We start from the raw sequence: 18,426 nt of genomic DNA, 5'->3' as shown, positions 1-18,426 counted from the left end.
ATTCCTCTCCGCGGCTCGAAGAGTGCCACCGCGATCGACGATGGCAGCGGAGGTCGGATACGCGCGCGTTACAGTACACGTAGTACGTCGATGCCACGTGACGTCTAAATTCAGTCGGCCATTTTGGAGTATGATTCATTTGTTTAGAATGGGTCGGATAGGAGTAGAAGGCGGAGCCACGCTCGCCGAATCTTCGCCGCCGGTTTTAGATTCGAGTCGAACGCGCCGAGTCACCGCGTGTCCGTCCGCGCCGATTTTTCGAATCGACCATTTTTCGAGCGAGCCGCGCGACGAATTTCGCGCCCTCGAATCGACCGTCCAGATGGCAACGAGACGTCTCGTCACGAGCCGGGATCAAAGAACGCGTCAAGGTTACGATATTCCTTCGAAAAAGAGCATGCATTATTTATCGGGCACGAATAAAATGTAAGGAGAAGAAGACGAACGCACGGGAGACAATGACGATCTTATCGATAGCACGCGTTGTAGAGTCCAACGGAGTCTACGTTCGAGATGCATTCTCCGAGTAACGACTTCAACCTGATCGCGACCGAGCGATCATCTTCTGTCGCCGAATCGTGGAGAAACCTTCGAGACCACCTGAACGATTTCGGTCGACGAAGCAAAGCGAATCGAAGCATCGCGGCGTGACTGTCACGCTGGAAACGGCAAGGTGTTTCTGCGATAGACCGTTGCGTTAACTCTTCGAGAAGCATTACTCGTGCAGTAAGACACGCGATCGACGGCTATATCGCGACGCTCTCGTTTTCCCTTAAAATCAGCTGATAGGGTTCGACGAATCGGGAGAAAGTTTGGTCGAAAAGGAGCGAAGCAGGTGAGGAAAGCGAACGCGAGAAGGGAACTGGTTGTCGGTGCGGCGAGGCATCGTCCGTCTCGCTCGTTTCCTCGAAGGAGCGTCGCCGAAACTCCGAATGGCGGAGTGGCATGGATGGGCCCAAGGTCAGTGGCAGTGGGTCAGTCGGACCAATCGCGTAGCCGCTTCGGCGAAGGTCGCGCCGAATTCGAAGCGCGCCTCGAGAGGGGAAGCGAAACGCGAAATGCGAAACGCGACGCGAATCTTTCGAGGACAGCCTCCTTCTCCTTCTCTGGATGGCGTCCGTTTCGGTCGCGTCCGGTGTCCGTCGAATCGTCGTGACGTAGCCGTTGCGCGTGCACGAGCGCGCCTCGATTCCGGTGTCGAGTCTGCACCGCGTACAGGAAAAGAGAACGGATAGGCCGGTGTATCCGAGCCGGCCTTGACCGTATCTCCGCTTATCGTCGCGCGCGACGCTTCGCGATCGACGCGCGGCGTCGCCCGCGGACCAGACGTCCGCGCATCCGCGAGGCGAATCGGTATCGCGACGCGTCACGCTTTGCCGGCGACTCGAGCTCCGATCGCGGGTAGGGAAGGGAGCGGAGGCGGCGTTTGTACGTTGCAACGAGTCGTTCCGTTAATTCGATTAGAGGAGACTCCGATTCGTTTCGCGCGATGCTATCGAAACGCGGAAATCGTTTGTATCGTAGGATTCCGGTGTGGACCATTAACTTTGCTCCCTGCGTCCAACTTTCCACGTCGGCAGTTACTTCAATTAATTTCCCCGATAATTGTGTCGATTATGCAAATTACGTGGTTCGTTTTATATGTATTAATCGGCGATACGGTTTATCGGTAACGAGCTCGCGTGCCGTTTTCACACGGCACCTTTCCAGCGCACGCTTCTTTCGGCCAAAAGCTCGCGCGAACGTGCGCGCCGCGTATAAACACCGCCAGCGAACCGACGTTTACTCCGTAGCCGGCGTAATTGTTGTTACGTAACGCTTGCACGCTACTCGCGCGAGTAACCAGCCAACGAATCCTCGCCTTTCTCCGGCCGGCGAGATCAGCGCGACGGGACAAACGCCTGTTCGGATCGTCGACGATTCGCGGAGCGTACAGCGTTCGGACGAAAATATCCCGACGACGCGACGCGGCGCGGCTCGCCGCGGCAAGCCGGCGAAACCTTGACCGTGATCGAATCTCGAGCGAGTTCGCGCGGAACGGGCCGAGAAACGAGAGATCGCGTTCGATCGATCGTGGACGCGTTGTCCTAACGGGGAGATCGAAATCGTGATCGTCCAGAACCGATTCGAGCGGTGTTTGTAAGCAGACGGAACGCGTCGCGTCGTTCGCGGCCTCGCCTGTTGCATTCGAATCGCTCGAAGGATCGTGAGACCGAGGGCGGTGCATGGAAAGCGTCGAATTCTAGCCGCGATTTGCAAGGAATGCCGCTGGAAAACGTTCCCCATAATTTCTCTCGCGAGTACGAGCCGAGGTTTCCGTTGCTCGCTCTGAACAATTTTCGCTCGATTTCGCGTATCGAATCGACCAGCGAAAGAAAACGCTTTGATCGTTTTCGTCGTTCGGCCAGATTTATGCACCGTCGCGCGGCCGTCCGACCAATTATTCGGTCGCTTTCTTTCTTGTTAAAAAGAGTATCGCGTTTAATCGACACCGAGGAGTAGGAAAGCTCGTAATTGGTGTTTTTAACGACCTTGGGAAATTCGGGATTTGCTCGGTCGTGGCACGAATACGAAGAACGAGAGAAGAGGAGCGAAAGCTCGTCGTCGGGCCATATTTTGGCGATACCTACTTGTTGCGCGAGCAACGAGCCACGAGCCACGGGTACATATGTACAAGCTGGCATCTACATACCGTAGTAGGTGTAGAGTCGACGTCGGGCCAGCTCGCGCTTGGCACAGGTACAAATAGAGTCAACGACCGGGACTCGAAATAATTTCGCCGCTTCTTCGATACGCTGTTCGATGAATAGACGACTAGCAGCTCGAGTGGACGCGTTTAAACGCGTTTAATCCTCAGGCAAATTCGCGAAAAGACTCGATTAACCGCGTTTAACTATCGTTAATTAACGAGCAATTAGTCGAGAATCATCGAGTAGGCCAAAAACAGCCGTTGGCCGCGTTTAATTCAGCGGAAATTCGATGCAAAGCGAACCTGATTGTAGCTTTGACCAGTACCCAACGAGCTATTTTATTCTCGTGTCGATTTTAGTAACGTTCGCTTGTAATTCCCTCGTTCTCTCTCTTGCCCCCTCTCTCTCTCTCTCTCTCTCTCCTTCTCTTCCACTCTCTGTAATGTAATTACGCCTTTTCGATAATTGGTCTAACGATAATTTCGTTAAATATTTTCGATAACACGAACCGACGCGGTTGAAACTCGTGCGAAATTTAACCGATTTATCCGTAATCATGGCCTGTACGATGATAATGGAAACACGGAAAATGTTCCGTTACGTTTCGCGGTGCTCCGATATCTCCACTGGCGAATGAATTTCTGACTCGTGATAACGAGAAAATTCGACAAAAATATTCCCTGGGATTTTCGCTCGCAGCCAAACTGGCTGGCTGGCAAACTGTTGCCGTGACATTGGACGATCGACGTTACGTGGTCGGTACATAAGGCAGGTACTCGTGTGCGAGCTAGATTCCATGTATTTCGGGAATGGCTGTGAGCTAGTCAACGAACTACCGGCGCTCGGTGCAAGCTAAAAAATTTCGGGGGTAAGCGAGGGCGCTTTAAAGCGGCGGTTACTGCTGCTGCTGCTGCTGCGTCAGCTGCCGCCGTACTCTCTCCGCTCGACCTATATATTCGGCTATGTTATATATGCACCTACATACATACTAATACGTAGTATGCATCCACCGCGTAGCCAACGGCGTCGATATAAACGCGGTTACTACTTGTTGCTCTAGTCCCAGAAACTGAGAGTGCCCCCGTTATCATTTTGGACTTCTCTCTTCTCCCGCGTCCCAAACGGAGCAGCGTTTCTCAACTCGTGCTTATGGAGCACTGATTCGAGGATTTGGTCGCGTTGCGAGGATCGTCGTCGTTTCGATGCGAAGCGAAAAATTTCATCGATCCTAACGCGCGTTCGTTTCGCGGCCGTTTCGCGTTCGTAGACGAACACGCACGCGAGAGTACTTACGTCGGTGGATGTACGAAACTTGCCACGCGTTCGATAGTGTGCGAGCGCATAGGTGCGCTTGTGTGTACCGTTTGCGCGAACACGTATCGGAGCACACGACAAACGTGCACGTAGCAGGAACGCGCGCATGGATGCGCGCAAATGGCTCGCTCGTCCGCCTGCATCGGTGCATGTGGATAGCCGTGCATGTGCACGGCGGGTAGAGTGCGCGGGGCGCCGTGTGTGCCGGTGCAGCCGGCTGCGCGCCGGCTTGTATCGCTACGAAACGCGATGTGGAACACACTCGCTCTCGATGGGTCACTCTCACTCTCTCGGCCGAGAGGGAAATTTGGCAGCTGTTTTAAAGCCGACTAACTGGCGAAACTACCGACCCACCTCCCTTCAGCCCGGGTCCTTCCATCCCCCTCGTTCGCCCCTTTCGTTCTCTTTTCTCCCGGTTGCATGCCGCCTCCGGCGGCCCTCTTTCCCCCTGTCGCTCGATCTTTCGCCGCTTTTACTCCTCCCACCGAGCACCGATGCACTTTGCGAGCTTTCGGCACTTTGCCGCTCTTTCCCTTTCGCGCCCCCTTAGACTACTTTCCTTTTCCACAAATTTTGCCCGTCTCCCCCGTTCCCAGCCCGCCGCCCCGCGTTTTTTCGTCGCTCGATCCCGTCGAGTTTCCCTCTCTTTCGGGGCTTTTTTTCTTCTTCCCCTCGCGTTTCGAAACGCTCTCCTCTAATGATCCAACGCGTAGGTATCGATCCTGGGGACGGTATTTTTAAGAACACCCGGTGAACACATGGAAAATATCGAAGCGCAAAAAGTTGGATGCGTGCGAGCCGGTTCGGCAGCGGATGCGTCGCGTACGATTATACTCGCGTTCGCGTACATCGGTGCGCGTACCACGCACAAGCTCTCGCAAGGTTCATCCTTCCTTTTCTCTCCTTCCGACGCTCCTTTTCGCTTCGATGCACTCCACTTTCGTACCGCCGTCACGCTGCCACGCCGCCACGCCACGGCCGACCCGTCGAACGTAGCGTTGCTTTTTTACCACACTGACCTGGGTTAACTCGGCGTGCAGTGCCGAATAATAAAACCGACGAAACCACTGATCCCTCCCTCTCCTCCTCCGCCACCTCCTCCTGCACCGCGCCGCATCCTCCTACTTCTGCCCCCCGTCAATTCTACTCGTTCCCTCTGTTTTTCGCTCCTTCCCGTTGCGCGCGTACAAAAAGCAGCGTATGCACCGGTTCCCGGTGTGTTGGAGCGAGCGTCGCGGTCACCTACACACGCGAGCGCGACCACGCTCGAACCCACTCCGCCCGCCAGCCGAATATAAATGCGACCGTGTGCACTGGTGCATCGCGCGACTCGACTTCGTGTGGGTAGAATGCACCGAGTGGCACACAAACGATTCAGTCTCGAGGGCAGGGCCACGGTCACCCGAAAATACGGCTGCCTCTCCGAGCTCTCGCTCTCGTTCGTGTTCCCGTTCCCATTCTCGTTCCCGTTCCCGTACCTCGCTCTCTCTCTCTCTCTCGCTCCTCCTGTCCTCCTCTTTATATCTTTTTTGGTTTTACTCTCTTCTCCTCCCGTTTGCCTCGTTGCCTTTCAATGGCCCACACTCTCTGCACATTCGTACATTGTACGCGCTACCGGTCGATTCACTGAACGCGGTCTTCTCGATTATTTTACCGCTCGCGACGATATAAATTACTTTATATCCTTTTCGCGAACGAACCCAAAGTATCTTCGAAGTCGAATCGAAGTTGGCTATTTCGATAGGGATCGTTGGTCGTAGGTGGTATAGGATCGCGGGTCGTAGGCGATAGTCGCTCGTAATCGAACGACTATTATTCGCGCGTCCGTACCGACCGAACCGGTGCATATTTTTCTTCGAATCTACGTTGTTAGTAACCAGCGACAATCTGTCATAATGCCCGAGGAGCCGTCAAGGGGTGAAACGTAGCTCACGCACGGTAGGAACGTGGAAGAACGGTCCAGCAGTGTGGTGATTACGCGCTCGAGGCGCTCTCGGAACAAAGCGCCCTCTGTCCTAGCGAATGCGACGACCTATCCCAATGGATGACACGCACACGCGCGCACGCAAGCGTGCACACGCGAAATCGGCGGATGCGCCGACGAGTCGGACGCAAACATCGAAAGGAAATATCATCGATCGCGATGCGTCGTACACCGATTCGAAACTTTGCTTCTGACTCACTCGCGACAGTCAGGTGAGTCAATACGATCCTCGGTCCGATAACGAGCGCGACGCCTCGAATCGAATTCGCGAGGCGATGCATCGCGCTGCAGAATTATATCTATCCACGTTTTCGTTGCATCGCGGTGTCGACGAGATTCGGCGAGATATCTCCGCGACTCGCGCCGAACGATCATCAGACTCTTTCGAATATTCGTCTACCGTGCACTAGCAAAGACCCTACCAACGGCGAGTCTGTTTTAAAGATACGCGATGTCGCGTTTCGCAACGTGCTCGAACAAACGTTTCCTCGACGAGCGTCGATGTCTGGTCGTCGAGTTATTCGAGCGCAAAAGTGCAATAGGAAAGTGCAGCAAAATACTCACCGACTTACTTGGTTGTATGCACAGCTGCGAGCTTCAGACTGATCCTCCGCGAAAACAGGGCATTCCGTTTTCCGTAAAATTCCACGTTTCCACGGTGACCGCGAACCTTCGGTGGACGTCGTCGTCGCGAGTCCTTTCGCTGCTCCTCGAACTGGCAGGATCACGCGATAACGAGAATTCCGTATCGATCGAACGATATCGGACCGAGGGAAAATAACGAACGAGTGGACACCGCGAACAGACGAACGTGGCGCTGTTCAGCCTCCGAGATTCCCACCGCCGCCACTTGTTTTCGTTGCTTCGGTTCACGGAATTTATTGTTTTCAATGTAAAGGTTGATTTATGCGTCAGATTGGTTTATCGGTCGCACTTGCCGCGTTTCTGCACTCGCGAGCGAACCAAACCAATTGTTACGGGTTACTCACTTCCAAACGCTCGACCGTGAAAACAAGCCACGTCCGATTTCGCTAATCGCTCGCTCTCCGGCAATCAACGACCACGCGCGTTGCAACGCGTCCATGCAAAAAACGCGAGAATCGAGGAATAACGATCTCGACGATCGTGCGCCACACGGAAACTGCACTTGGACGGATATCGCACTTTAAGTATCATCCGATAAACGATAAGGATCAATTGGTAAAAAAGGTTATCTCGACGTCCGATAATTTGTCACCGCGTTCGATAATCGTTTTGTTCGTCGCGTTTTATGCGAGACTAGATTTTTCCTGTCGCGCGAGTTTTTCCGTTGGTCTTCGTCGAACGGACGTTAAACGGGTCGTTCTTCTCCGGCGTACCCGATCGTCGCGAAAATGGCCCGTTTCGGCATCGTCGAGAAGTTGCTCCAACACCGTCGACCGTATCTTGTACACCGCGGAAACTGCAGCTAATCGCGTGGTAAGCGCACTCTAAGTGCCACCCGTGAATCCGATTCGCCGACTTTGCTCAAAGTGTCTCTGTTTCGCTGACTCGGACATGTTGTTCCGTACTGGTCGTCCGCGCGTTCCGTGCATCCAGATAACACTCGCCGATTCACTAACCTACCTCACTCCACCGCTACAGGCCGCTTCAAATTTGCTCGATCGCGTCTGCCGCAGCGCCGTCTATCGTTTCTTTCGATTCGGACTCGATCTGATCGCGACGCGCGCCGATTCGGATATCGACGCGAGGAAAATTTCCGCTGTTACGATTTGGAAAATCCGATCTGCGAGTTTCTCGAGAAATTTCGTTCGTTCTCGGTATCGCGTTACGTCGCTCGTGGTCGATCGCTCGCCGATAACGTTATTTTGTCGGGCAAAATCGCAAAAGGATAAGAAACGTTTATTTATTCGCGACCAGTAAATTTCGTGTACCGATGACACGTTCGAGGAAGAAAGGCGAATCAACGACGATACGATTCAAGGATGCGCGACATTATTATGGACGTTTGAACACGATTTCGCATCGGCGAGAAACGATAACGCGATCGAAGCGCACCTCCGAAGAACGATTAAAAGACTTATCGATAATCTCGCGTAGACCGTCGACTGTTTGGTCGCGTTGCGCCGCGTCGTAAATCGGACAATTAAAAATCGATCGAGCGATAACGTCGCCGCGAACGAAAACGAGCAGCGGCGTTCCGTTCGTGTTTGTGTCGTGGTTGCTTTCCTCGAAAACGAGCGTACAGACTTTTTATCGGTATTCGTCGGCCCGCCAAAATACGCTCGTTATCTGTCAGCAGCGAAGAGGTACTCACGTGTCCGCCGCCCGATAAGATTGCATTATTCCGTCGGGATCGCGCGTCTCGAACAAATTATACTACGAATAAAAGACGCTTCCTCCCCGCCCGTAGCCCCTCGACCGCTCTCTCGCTGTCGCTCCCGCTCCTGTTGCACCTCGCTGCACCGTTCCGTTGACGCATCTCCGAGCGATCGTCGTAAGCCAGATTAATGGAATTCTATCGAGAACAGACGGCGCGTCATTGGCCGCGCGTCCGAGAGACGACCTTATCGAGACGCTATTTCGGCGGTGATAACGTCGCCTCGACGCGCGTTGCGCTGTCAGGTGCGTTCGTGCAATCGTCAATCCCGTTGCAACGCGATCGATCGATTCGCGACCCTTCGAAATCCTCCTGAGTCTGGTCGCTTTTGTCCGGAGATCGGCGAGCGAGCGATTCGATCGAAACGGGAAGCGAGCTCGCGATGTTTCGACGCGAACTTCGACAACGTGGACCGTCGAATTTTTGTTGCAGCGGAAAGGTAGGAAGGGAAACTCTTCTCTCGAAAACACCGATCAGCTGTCCCGGGGATGCTAACGCGACTGCACTCGAAACCCCCTTTTTTTTCTTCTCTTTTCTTTAAAACGAGAAACTGGTTTTCTCGTTGATAGGCCGTTGCATGACCTCCCACGCGTATCTCGTTCTCCGTTACTTCGTCCGAGAACCGCTTTCGCGTTCGTTCCGCGGTTACGAAAATAAATCGTCCTGCCACGAATGGATGTAGCTTTTCCGTTCGATCGAACCGATCGTCCTTTGTGATCGACGTCGGCTCGAGGAGAGCGCTCGTTCCGCGTTCGGGACATCGTCGGTAACCGGGCGGTCGTGACCGCGATCGCGTAATTAGACCGTTGTCGCGCGTAACGCTTCCGACGAATTCGTACAGTCGCGTGCTATCGATCCGGTATAAACGTCGCCGATATTTATTAACACCCTGTATATCTGCGACGATCGTCTAGACGTCGCAGTTCTGTTTGTTCTCGAGAGGGTCCCCGATCGCGCCTTAAATTCAGCTTTATCTCGTCGCTCTCTCTCTCCTTCTCCGCTCTCTCCGTTGCTCTCTGCCTGCCTCGTTCTTCGTCCGTTTCGCGACGTCTCTGTCGGTTCCCGTCGAATGTCGCGCATGAATCGACCGATAGCAGCTGGCCTCGCTCGCACGTCTAAACGGGGTAAACGAACTCTTTGTACCGCCGAGTGGGGCACCGAATTGCGAGCCCAAAGTGCATCCGACGATAACGCGGCCCGATATTACGCTCGTTTCGCAGTGACGCGCGGTTCCTTCGAAACTTTTTGCCCTCGTTGTTCCACGACTTCCGAGAAATCGCGAATTCGATTTCTTTTTCGCGTTATCCGGACCGATCGTTCGGTACTTTATTATTCGTCGCGCGACGGAGATGACCGAATCTCTATCGGGACATCTGTCCGTCGCAATTTCAGGAAGAGGCGTCTCTCGCGTTCCTATCGAAACTTTAAAGCGCGAGCAAAAAGGCATACGTAACGTTAATTCGACACGCTTTCGGCGTTATCGGTTACGCGAAACCGTTGCCCGATAAGATATTTAGAAAATTTCGTTTCGAGTTCATAAACCCGAGCGACTCGCTCGTTCTCGACGATTCGTTTTCGATTCGTCGCTGCAACGGTCTCGTCCCGAAACGATTCGTGCGTGATTCGTCGTCGATTCCGAAAAGTGCGAACGAACGTTCACCGTTTCGCGATTTCTTGGCCGTCTTAGCCAGTGAAACCGGCAGAAAGATTCACGGTATTGTTAAGATTCTGGTCGCAGATCCGCTGGCGAGTTTCTTGCTCGGTACGTCGACCGATTTCTCGGCGCATCGAGCGGTCGAGGAAACGGCGATCGGCACCTTTGAGAAGACTCGTGGAAAGAGGCGGCGAGAAACAGCGAGAGAAGGATGGACAAAGAGTAGGAGAGATCTTTGCTCGTTAGACATCCGGTCGCTACTGTTTTCGCCAAGGATAAAACGCGCGCGCTAGAATCTCGTCAATTCGCGACCACCGGCTAATCCGGCGAGCTAGTCGCTCGCTCGTGCGAGTTTTCAGCACGAGTACATACCGGTCATTCAGGTTAACGTGTCACTCGATGCCCCATTAGTTATCGATACCTCGTGGATTCCTCTTTCCGTCCGAGAGTCGAACCTCGAAGCCGACCCGTGCATCCGGGAGCGAAATTTTTTCGAAAGTAAGGCGCGGATCTTTTCCGCGAAACGCATACGGGATTTCATACGCGAAGCTTCGTCGACGGAAAACGGCGAAAGTCGCGGCTCCGTCGAGGATAACGACTCGGATCGGTAACGAAAGAACGCGCGGGATAAATAAGCGGGACGAGAGATAGCGAGGTTATCGCGGGCTAGAAAAGGGGTTGGTCCGTCGAAAAATCCGGTCGCGCTGTGCGATGCGGTGCGGTGGATCCGTTCGAAGCGGTTTCCGTGGCGCTTTCGCGTGTTCGCAGTGGTAGGAGGTCCTTTGCCTTCTCACGATGGCGACGGCAGTCTCTCCGTTCCCGCAAAAGCAAGATAACCGGAATACAGGTTTCTCTGCGGATAGAGTTGTGCCGTGACGACGACGCGAAATGGTAGGGGGTATACCGGTAGAGATGCTAATGTCGGCCTTGTGCCACATACCCGTGCTCCTGGTGCCCGTCCACACGCACTTACACCACTTCGCGATCGCGAGTATCGACGAGCGAGAGCACGCGCTCGCACTCCCTCTTGTCCACACGGGGCCGTGTTCTCGCACACGCTTCTGCCCACTTCCATACACGCTCGCTCCTCTCCGCACCGATCGACTGTGATCCGAACGGAGACCGGTAGCCACGCTACGCACCCGAACGAAACGAAACGAAACGCGACGCATCGCCGCGTCGACCCGCGCCAACCCGCGCCCTGTGTTCTTTCGGCCCTGCCTCCGTGCACACCGATCTCGGACCTCTCCGTTCGTTTCCCCTCTAGAGAAACCTGCGCCGCTCGCTCGCCGATTTATCGACGATCCCTTAAATTCTGTTTCTTATCGAGGAAGATGCAACCGCTCGTTCGATCGTCGATTTCAGCGATCGAGGATTCACGTTTGGAGGAAAGAGATCGAGACGGATGTATCGGCGTGCATTTTTCTTCGATTCGTCATTAGATGGAAAAGCCTTGAATTACGTAAACGCCGATAGGATTCGAATGGAGAGGTCGGCGGGGAGGGACGGAGTCGGCCGTGCGAACGAGAAAAATCGTCGCGTTCGTCGTGGTGGCCGTAAGAGGCCTGGTTAAACTGGCTGCTAGGCTACCGCGACGCATTATCGCGAGCACCGATCGCAATTTCATCGCTGGCGAGAAAGAAGGTTAGGCCAGGCCAGGCCTCGGTATAGGTTAGGCAGGGAACGCGTTGTATCGCGCGAAAATCGCGTGAAAAACTAGCTGTCCTAGAAACGAACTGGCCAGTCAGTGGCACGACCACTGCTTACCTACTCGACACAGGCGCGCGTTCGCGCGAGCACGACGCCGTTCGATCGTCGAACGAGCGTTAACGGCCGTTTCGTTCCCATCTAAGCCTCGTTAAACGAGAAGATTCCTCCGCGAATTCGATTTTCTTCGAGAGCCTGTTAACGCGGCTGTCTCGAGTTCGTCGACAGCGAGAACCCTCTCGCGATTTCCTTGGGCCGCTTCGGTTCGACGCGCGTTTCTCGCCGCACCGGTAAAAATAATTACGCTAATGCGCTCTGCCTGTTCCGTTGCCGAGTCGATTTTTGACGCACCGTTGCGTAATTAAGAAACAAAGTTATCTCCGTGCATTCGTTCCTTTCGTTCTTTATTTATTTCAGTAGATGGGAGAATACGACGAAACGATCACCGCCGACTATTTTATCGAAAATGGTAACGGCGCTCGAAACCTCGAACGCTTCTCGTCGTCGTTGAACGGTCAAAGTGTTCGCGTAACTCGTTACGCCACCCTTTTTTTTCCTTCCCTTTTTTCCAATGACGCGAAAGTAGGTATCTATCGGTAGCCGGTAAGGCCGCAGAAAATAACCTTTGGAACCTGTCGAGATTTTCCATCGTCCTCCGATCTTCTGTACCCGTGCCAATCTTCTCGGTAATCGCGTTACGAAATGCCCTTCACAGGCCGCGCGTCCAATTTCTCGAGGCGCTTCGTGACACCGTCACCCGTCTCGCTCTCGAACTCCTTCGCGTCGCGACGATTCCTCGATCTTTTCAAACTCGCTCGTCGGCCTAACAGGGTGCTGCCGCGTTAATCGCGCCCATGGACACGAATTCTCCGAGACGCCACGTAATCGGTGAATCAATCGCTCGTCGCTTCTGATCGAACGCCTAACCTCCGCGTTGCGTAATAAGTAAGTTTAGGAACACGCTTTTACGACGCATTTTACGATCCAAGTCCGTGGACACGTTACGTAACTTGTTTTGCCGCGAAATTTTACCGCGTTACGTCGAAAACCTCGCGCATCCGATACCGGGAACGTTATCGCGACCGCCCGAACCCCTGTACGACGCACCGAGAGATTCGCGAGGGAAGCTTCTCGACGATGTTTTTACGCGTTTCGTTTACGAGCGGTAACGGAATAGCGGAAGCTGCGCGCTCCTCTTCCCTACGGGCAAAGATCGATGGCTTCTTCCGATCGCATCCGAAAGTCGGCGTTACGCGACCGTCGGAAATTAATCGCGTTTAGGGTGGCCGATGGAATCGATGGAAACGTTAGAAAGAACGACAGTGGGTAGCGAGGCGGATTTATTACGCGGATGCCAGAGGATCACGCGGTCGGCTCCGCGCGAATAATAATCTTCGAGTGTTCTCTAATGCGAGTTGGAACCGGGCGGCCTCCAACAGCCTGAATTCGTCCCCCTTTCCCCGGTTCCTCCCGCGTCCCCTCCTTCGACACCAGAGACGGCCATCTTGCTTAGACACCACGGCGTGAGCACTGCCGAATGCCGCCATGCTAACGCGACAAAGAAACTTCTAACTCGAGTTGTCGTAGGTTGTCGGTATCGAGCACCGGCGAGGCCTTCCTTCCATCTCGTGTCTGTCTCCTCTGTCCGTTCGTTCGCTTCTTCTTCTTCTTCTTCTACTACGCGCTCCTTCCTTCTTTCTCCTCTTCTTCCTTCCTTTCTTTCTTTCGTTCGTTCGTTCCTCCGGCTCTGCGTATGCCGAGAGAGACGTCGACCACTTCAAGGACGACGATCGGCACGATCGATCAAGCTGCTGGATCGCTGTGGTAACTCGCGACCAAACGGCGTCCCCGTCTTTTTCTCTTGGCCGGTTGTTCGCCGCGATCTCGTTTCCTCTTTCTCTGCCCCACTCTCGGCGAGAGATCTTTGAAACCTCCGCTGTAATGCCGTGCAACGCGATCGAGCCTCTCCTAATTTGCTCGTCGAACTATTTCGCCGTGAGGCCTTCTTCGAGAAGCGAGTTTCGCGGAATAAATCGTTCGGTGAAAGTACCGTCGAGCGTTAATTAGTCATCGCGTCGGTGCCACGAACGTAACGAGAAGCGTCCGTAGTCGAAGAAATCGACTCGGGAGGACGATTTATAGGTAATTCGGAAATGGAGGATCGAGAGCGGGATTGTAGCGCGGCGGAACTTCCCACACTCGCCGCCAGAGGGGTCATCCGCGATACCTACTTTCTCGCGAGTACTCGTTCGTCCCGATACGTACACCCTGGTTAGGTAGCTTTACCGGATACGTCGACCGGTACACGCGAAACCGAGTGTCCGCCGTTTTTCATCCTTTCCTTATCCTTCGCTCTCTCGTTCTCTCGTTCGCGCGACGCAACCGCCGTTCTAGCATCACCTTGATACGTCGATTACCATTCGGATAAGATTTGAAATTCGCTATCAAGGTCCGAGCAACGGCGTGCCGTTGCGCGCTCGAAACAACGTCCATTGTTTCGCGTTACACTTTGTCGACGATCGAACCGCGGCGCATCGCGTTGCCTCGAGACTTTGAGAGTACAAAAAGAACCCGCTCGAGCGGCCGAACAGCGACGATAAGCGACGCGACGTTCCCTTTCGATCGTCGGCACCGCGACGATTTTCGGCTTCGGATCGAAATCGAGGTCGTCTGGTCGAACGAGAATCGGAGCGCGGGACAAGCGGAAGGAAGAGAAACAAGCGAGCGGAACTGGTTCGCGTGCGTTCGATATAACGAAACGATCGACAAGCACGATTGTTCTTGGTTCACGCGGCTATCGCGGAAAATAGCGGCCGGTTAGTTTCGGAGCCGTTCCAACAAAGGCGGCTCGCTAGCCGGCTAGCTGTTCGACGCGGGCATCGACGGAAACTCGACGCGCGTGTCCCCTTTATTTTTAATCTTTGCTTTAAATCACCGAGCCGCGCGCTTGCTCGCTCGCTCGCGACACGCGTCGATGTTGTATTCGCAAATATCGATTCTGAAAAGCGTCGAACAATGCCGCTTATTTTCTGTTTTCAATGGCCATTGTGTCAGCCGTTGCTGGACAGCAACCGTCCTCTCTTTCTTCGCTCGCTTTGTCTCTCTTTCTCTCTCTCTCGCTCTCTTCTTCGCCCCTGCCGTTACGCCAAACTCTACTCCTTGATGACAAACGAGTCATCTCGTTTGTCGGTTATTAGTTTTTATATTCTCAGTGCTTCCTGCGTTTCGGTGGATTTGTGGCTACTTCGAAATTTAGATCGATCGTCGGAAAGATCATCAAATTGCATAACAGAACGCAATTGTCGAAAAGAATTACGAAACGAGGAATTAATCACGATTTCGTAACGCGCCACCTTAATCTCGAGTCCTGCGTCCAATCGAATCGATCGTCTATCCGCATTTCCGCGAACAGTATCATGAAATTCTACCTAAAAAGTATTTCCCAACGTCGACTCGGCCAACGCGTTGATCGACATCGAAACCTGCTTTATGTTAAACGAACGAAACCGTTGGGAACACGCAAAACGGTGTCAACGATGCAGCTTCAATGGGTTGGGTCTTTGACAAATTTGATCTTTGATAACCAAAAGCGGACAGATTGAATCGCACGCGCGAGACTCACGCGCGTACGTATGCTGTAACCAGCCGTTAAGTTGCAAATGAACGCGCGTACCTCTGCTACGCGATATTACGAAAGCGATGCAGTAACCAGACGATGTTGTGGCGCGTAAAAATACATTGTATATTCCGAGGAGCCGCGTTTCTTTCTCTGAACGCGTGTCCGCGTCGGTTATAACCATCCATACACGGATGCACCACGCTTTAACTCGGCCAGGACGAGTTAATTCGATGCTCGATCGACGACCGGTCATTACAACGCGTTCTTTTGTTTTGGCGTTATACATTCGATAAGAGTTTTACGCGTCGGCTGTTGCCGGAGATAAATAACAAATTTAATACAGTCGACTCCCGTTATGTCTTTACCTTTACGCGGACTTTTATCCCTCCGTCGTAGGAACGCGTCGCGTCGTCGCTATTGTAGCCGGTCTGATCACGTACAGTCAGTTACTACTCGGTCAGTCAACGTCTGACTATTATTGCCTTCATCGGGATACTTCCTACGTAACTCCGTCGATTTGACTTTCTACGTTCTGATTTTTCATTTTTTCGGCGCGGCGATGAGATTTTTTACCCTGATGCGCCCAGTCTTTGTACCGGGAACAGCGTGGCTCCGAAAGCGATCGTTTTATCGGCCGATAATTTCTGACAGAATATGCGCGGTTCATTGATTTTATTCCTCTTTTTATGACGTATGAATTTTCGATGTAAAAAGTTACACGAGGGGTGTCGTTGTCCGGCCTTTGCAGTGTTATTGTATCGCGTGCAATTTGCATGCGAATGCGTGCCACCGCTTACGTTATCCACGACGTCGTTTACAAATAACCACGAACCGGCCCCGTTTACAAATCGCGGACAAAACTTTTGTTACTCTCTCGCCGCCTGTCTCGTTTTTTTTTTCAATTCTCGAGAAAACTGGGCCTCGCCTTTTTTCTTTCGCTCGATCAAGATCTGGCCTTTTTCCGCAAAGTATGACACGCATAAGAAATCCTCGATATCCCCCGAGGTTGACGAAATCGCAACGGCGAGAATAATTCGACCACTCGGTTACCCGACGAACATTGTGCTTTTTAGAATCGTAAATTACTAAATATTGGCGGAAAATTTGTGAGAAATTGCTCCATCGCCAGTCAGAAAGACATCTGTTAGAATCGGAAGGTCCAGAGGGGCATCGTGTACAAAGCCGAACGAAAAAGCCAGAGAGTATCGTCCGCGAAGTTGCAATTTGCCAATGCACGCGGCAGTAGAGGCAAAGTGAAAGTGCAGTGCGCGCAGAACGGCGCGGCGCGGAGCGGTGCGGAGCGGAGGTTCTCGGTGTCTTGGAAGCCGGGGAGCGCAGAACCTTCTGACCTTGTCCCAAATACTGCGACTGACTGGCTCGTTCGTACCTCTGGACTACGACAACGACGACGGCGACGACGACGAAGACATCGACGACGAGGGCTACGAGGATGGTAGTGGTCGTGTCGGTACACGCAGTGTCGTTCTTGCAACTTCTCTCTCTCTGTCGGAGCTGCTCGTGCAGTACTTCTGGCCCTCTGCTCTTTGTCTCGGATCGCTTGTCGCGCCTCGTCCACTTCCTGTCAGGAGCCTGCCGGCCACGATGCCAGTCTCGAGTTCGTCGTCGTTTCTGCCTTTAATTTTCATCGATATTTTAACAGATATCGGAACATGGATAGAAATTAAAAATAAAATTTCATTTCAGATCCGTTTTTGCATTTTAACCCTTTACAATTAGCGCCGTGTGTATTGTACGCGACACGTTTTCGATGCACGACTGTCGGCGCCGTCGCATAATACGTTTCGGGTTGTTTCGCCGAGTATTATAAGAAAAGTAAAACTTTGAAATTCCGAACACCATTAACGTCGCACGATCAATAGAAGGTATTAAGTTGCGCGTTCGTACGCTTCGTGATTCTTGCTGGAAGCTACCGTGGTAGATACCGTTGTTCGCGAACGTAGAACGCGTTAATTAAAGGTAACAATTATTTCGATAAAATATCGAGAACGAACTCGTAATAAGAACGGAGAAAGCATGGAAAGTTAGATTACCGTTTCGATGGCGGTCGTAAATATCGCGCGGGTTTACGACGAAAGAGAAAAAAAAAACGTTGTTCGGCGCACGGGGTTACATCGTGAAAATTTGAACGTTAAGTCGCCTCGAAATCCATCGTTGGTCCGGGACGAGAAGGATTCGTTCGTTCCGATGAAGCGTCGAAGGTGTATCGTAGCGTAAAGAAGGACGAAGGCGGAGGCGCGATAGCTGCAAGATCGATGGATTCAATTTTTTTTTACGACTCTCAGGCGCGAACTGGTCATGAAATTTTAACGGGTTCCCTGCAACGACGTCCTCCTCTCGGATTCCTCCCCGAGGATTCGAATCGGTCGGGATCGCGTCCGTTTATTATAGATCCGTGTAGCGATGCATGCGATTCGCACGTACCGTTACGCCGACCGAGACGACGATTCCTTTTCGTCAGGATTGCTTTACGTCCGAGAAATACGCTCCAAAGGAAAAGCTTTTCTCCCACGCTCGCGACGATTCCACGGATTTCCCGGGATACATCGTTTCAACGTTGAACAAACGAATCCATCGGAGAACGCTGCCTCGCATAAAGTAACGCTGGAAAATTCTTGGTATCGGACAGCATTATATCGGATCGATCGAGAAATTTTCTCGTTCGTTATCGCGACGCGTGCACCGCACGGAGGATCGACAGAGTCGATTGTCCCCAACGAAGAATACAATTAAGCACGCTGCTGCCGATCTCCGTCCTCTCTCGCGATCTATGCGCAATTAAATCAGATATTTCAGCCGGTGCCGTTTATCGCGATTCCGCGAAAACCGTTTAAATCGTGGACCGGTTAGTCGAAGTAAAAACCGGACCCTAAGGTTTCCCCTTCTGTCGATCGTTTTTCACGACGGATCTTCTCTCTTTCTCGGCTTCTCCGTTCTCCCTTTCTGTCTTCCGTTCCAGCCACATCGTTCCTCTTCTTCCTCTTCTTCTTCTTGTTCTTCTGATCCATCCCTTCCGCCAGTGTGTAGTTATCGATCGTTCGAATCCTTGCGCCCGATATCGGTGCGACGTAATCGAAAACA

The 18,426-nt window shown here is 52.9% G+C and overlaps 1 protein-coding gene across 1 annotated transcript in view; it reads right to left on the bottom strand.

Annotated features, from left to right (window-relative positions):
• Eip93F (Ecdysone-induced protein 93F) overlaps window positions 1–7,542 on the bottom strand; it is a 77,865-nt gene extending 70,323 nt beyond the window's left edge. Inside the window, exon 1 of the mRNA XM_076539341.1 lies at window positions 6,553–7,542. The gene's annotated coding sequence lies outside the window, so the exon portion shown is untranslated. The remainder of the gene's footprint in view (window positions 1–6,552) is intronic.
• Between the last annotated feature and the right edge of the window lie 10,884 nt (window positions 7,543–18,426).

Source organism: Megachile rotundata, chromosome 13 (genome assembly GCF_050947335.1).
Source record: "Megachile rotundata isolate GNS110a chromosome 13, iyMegRotu1, whole genome shotgun sequence".
NCBI lineage: Eukaryota > Metazoa > Arthropoda > Insecta > Hymenoptera > Megachilidae > Megachile > Megachile rotundata.
The sequence above is the reverse complement of the archived record's forward strand: the minus strand, read 5'-3'. Positions and strand labels throughout refer to the sequence as shown.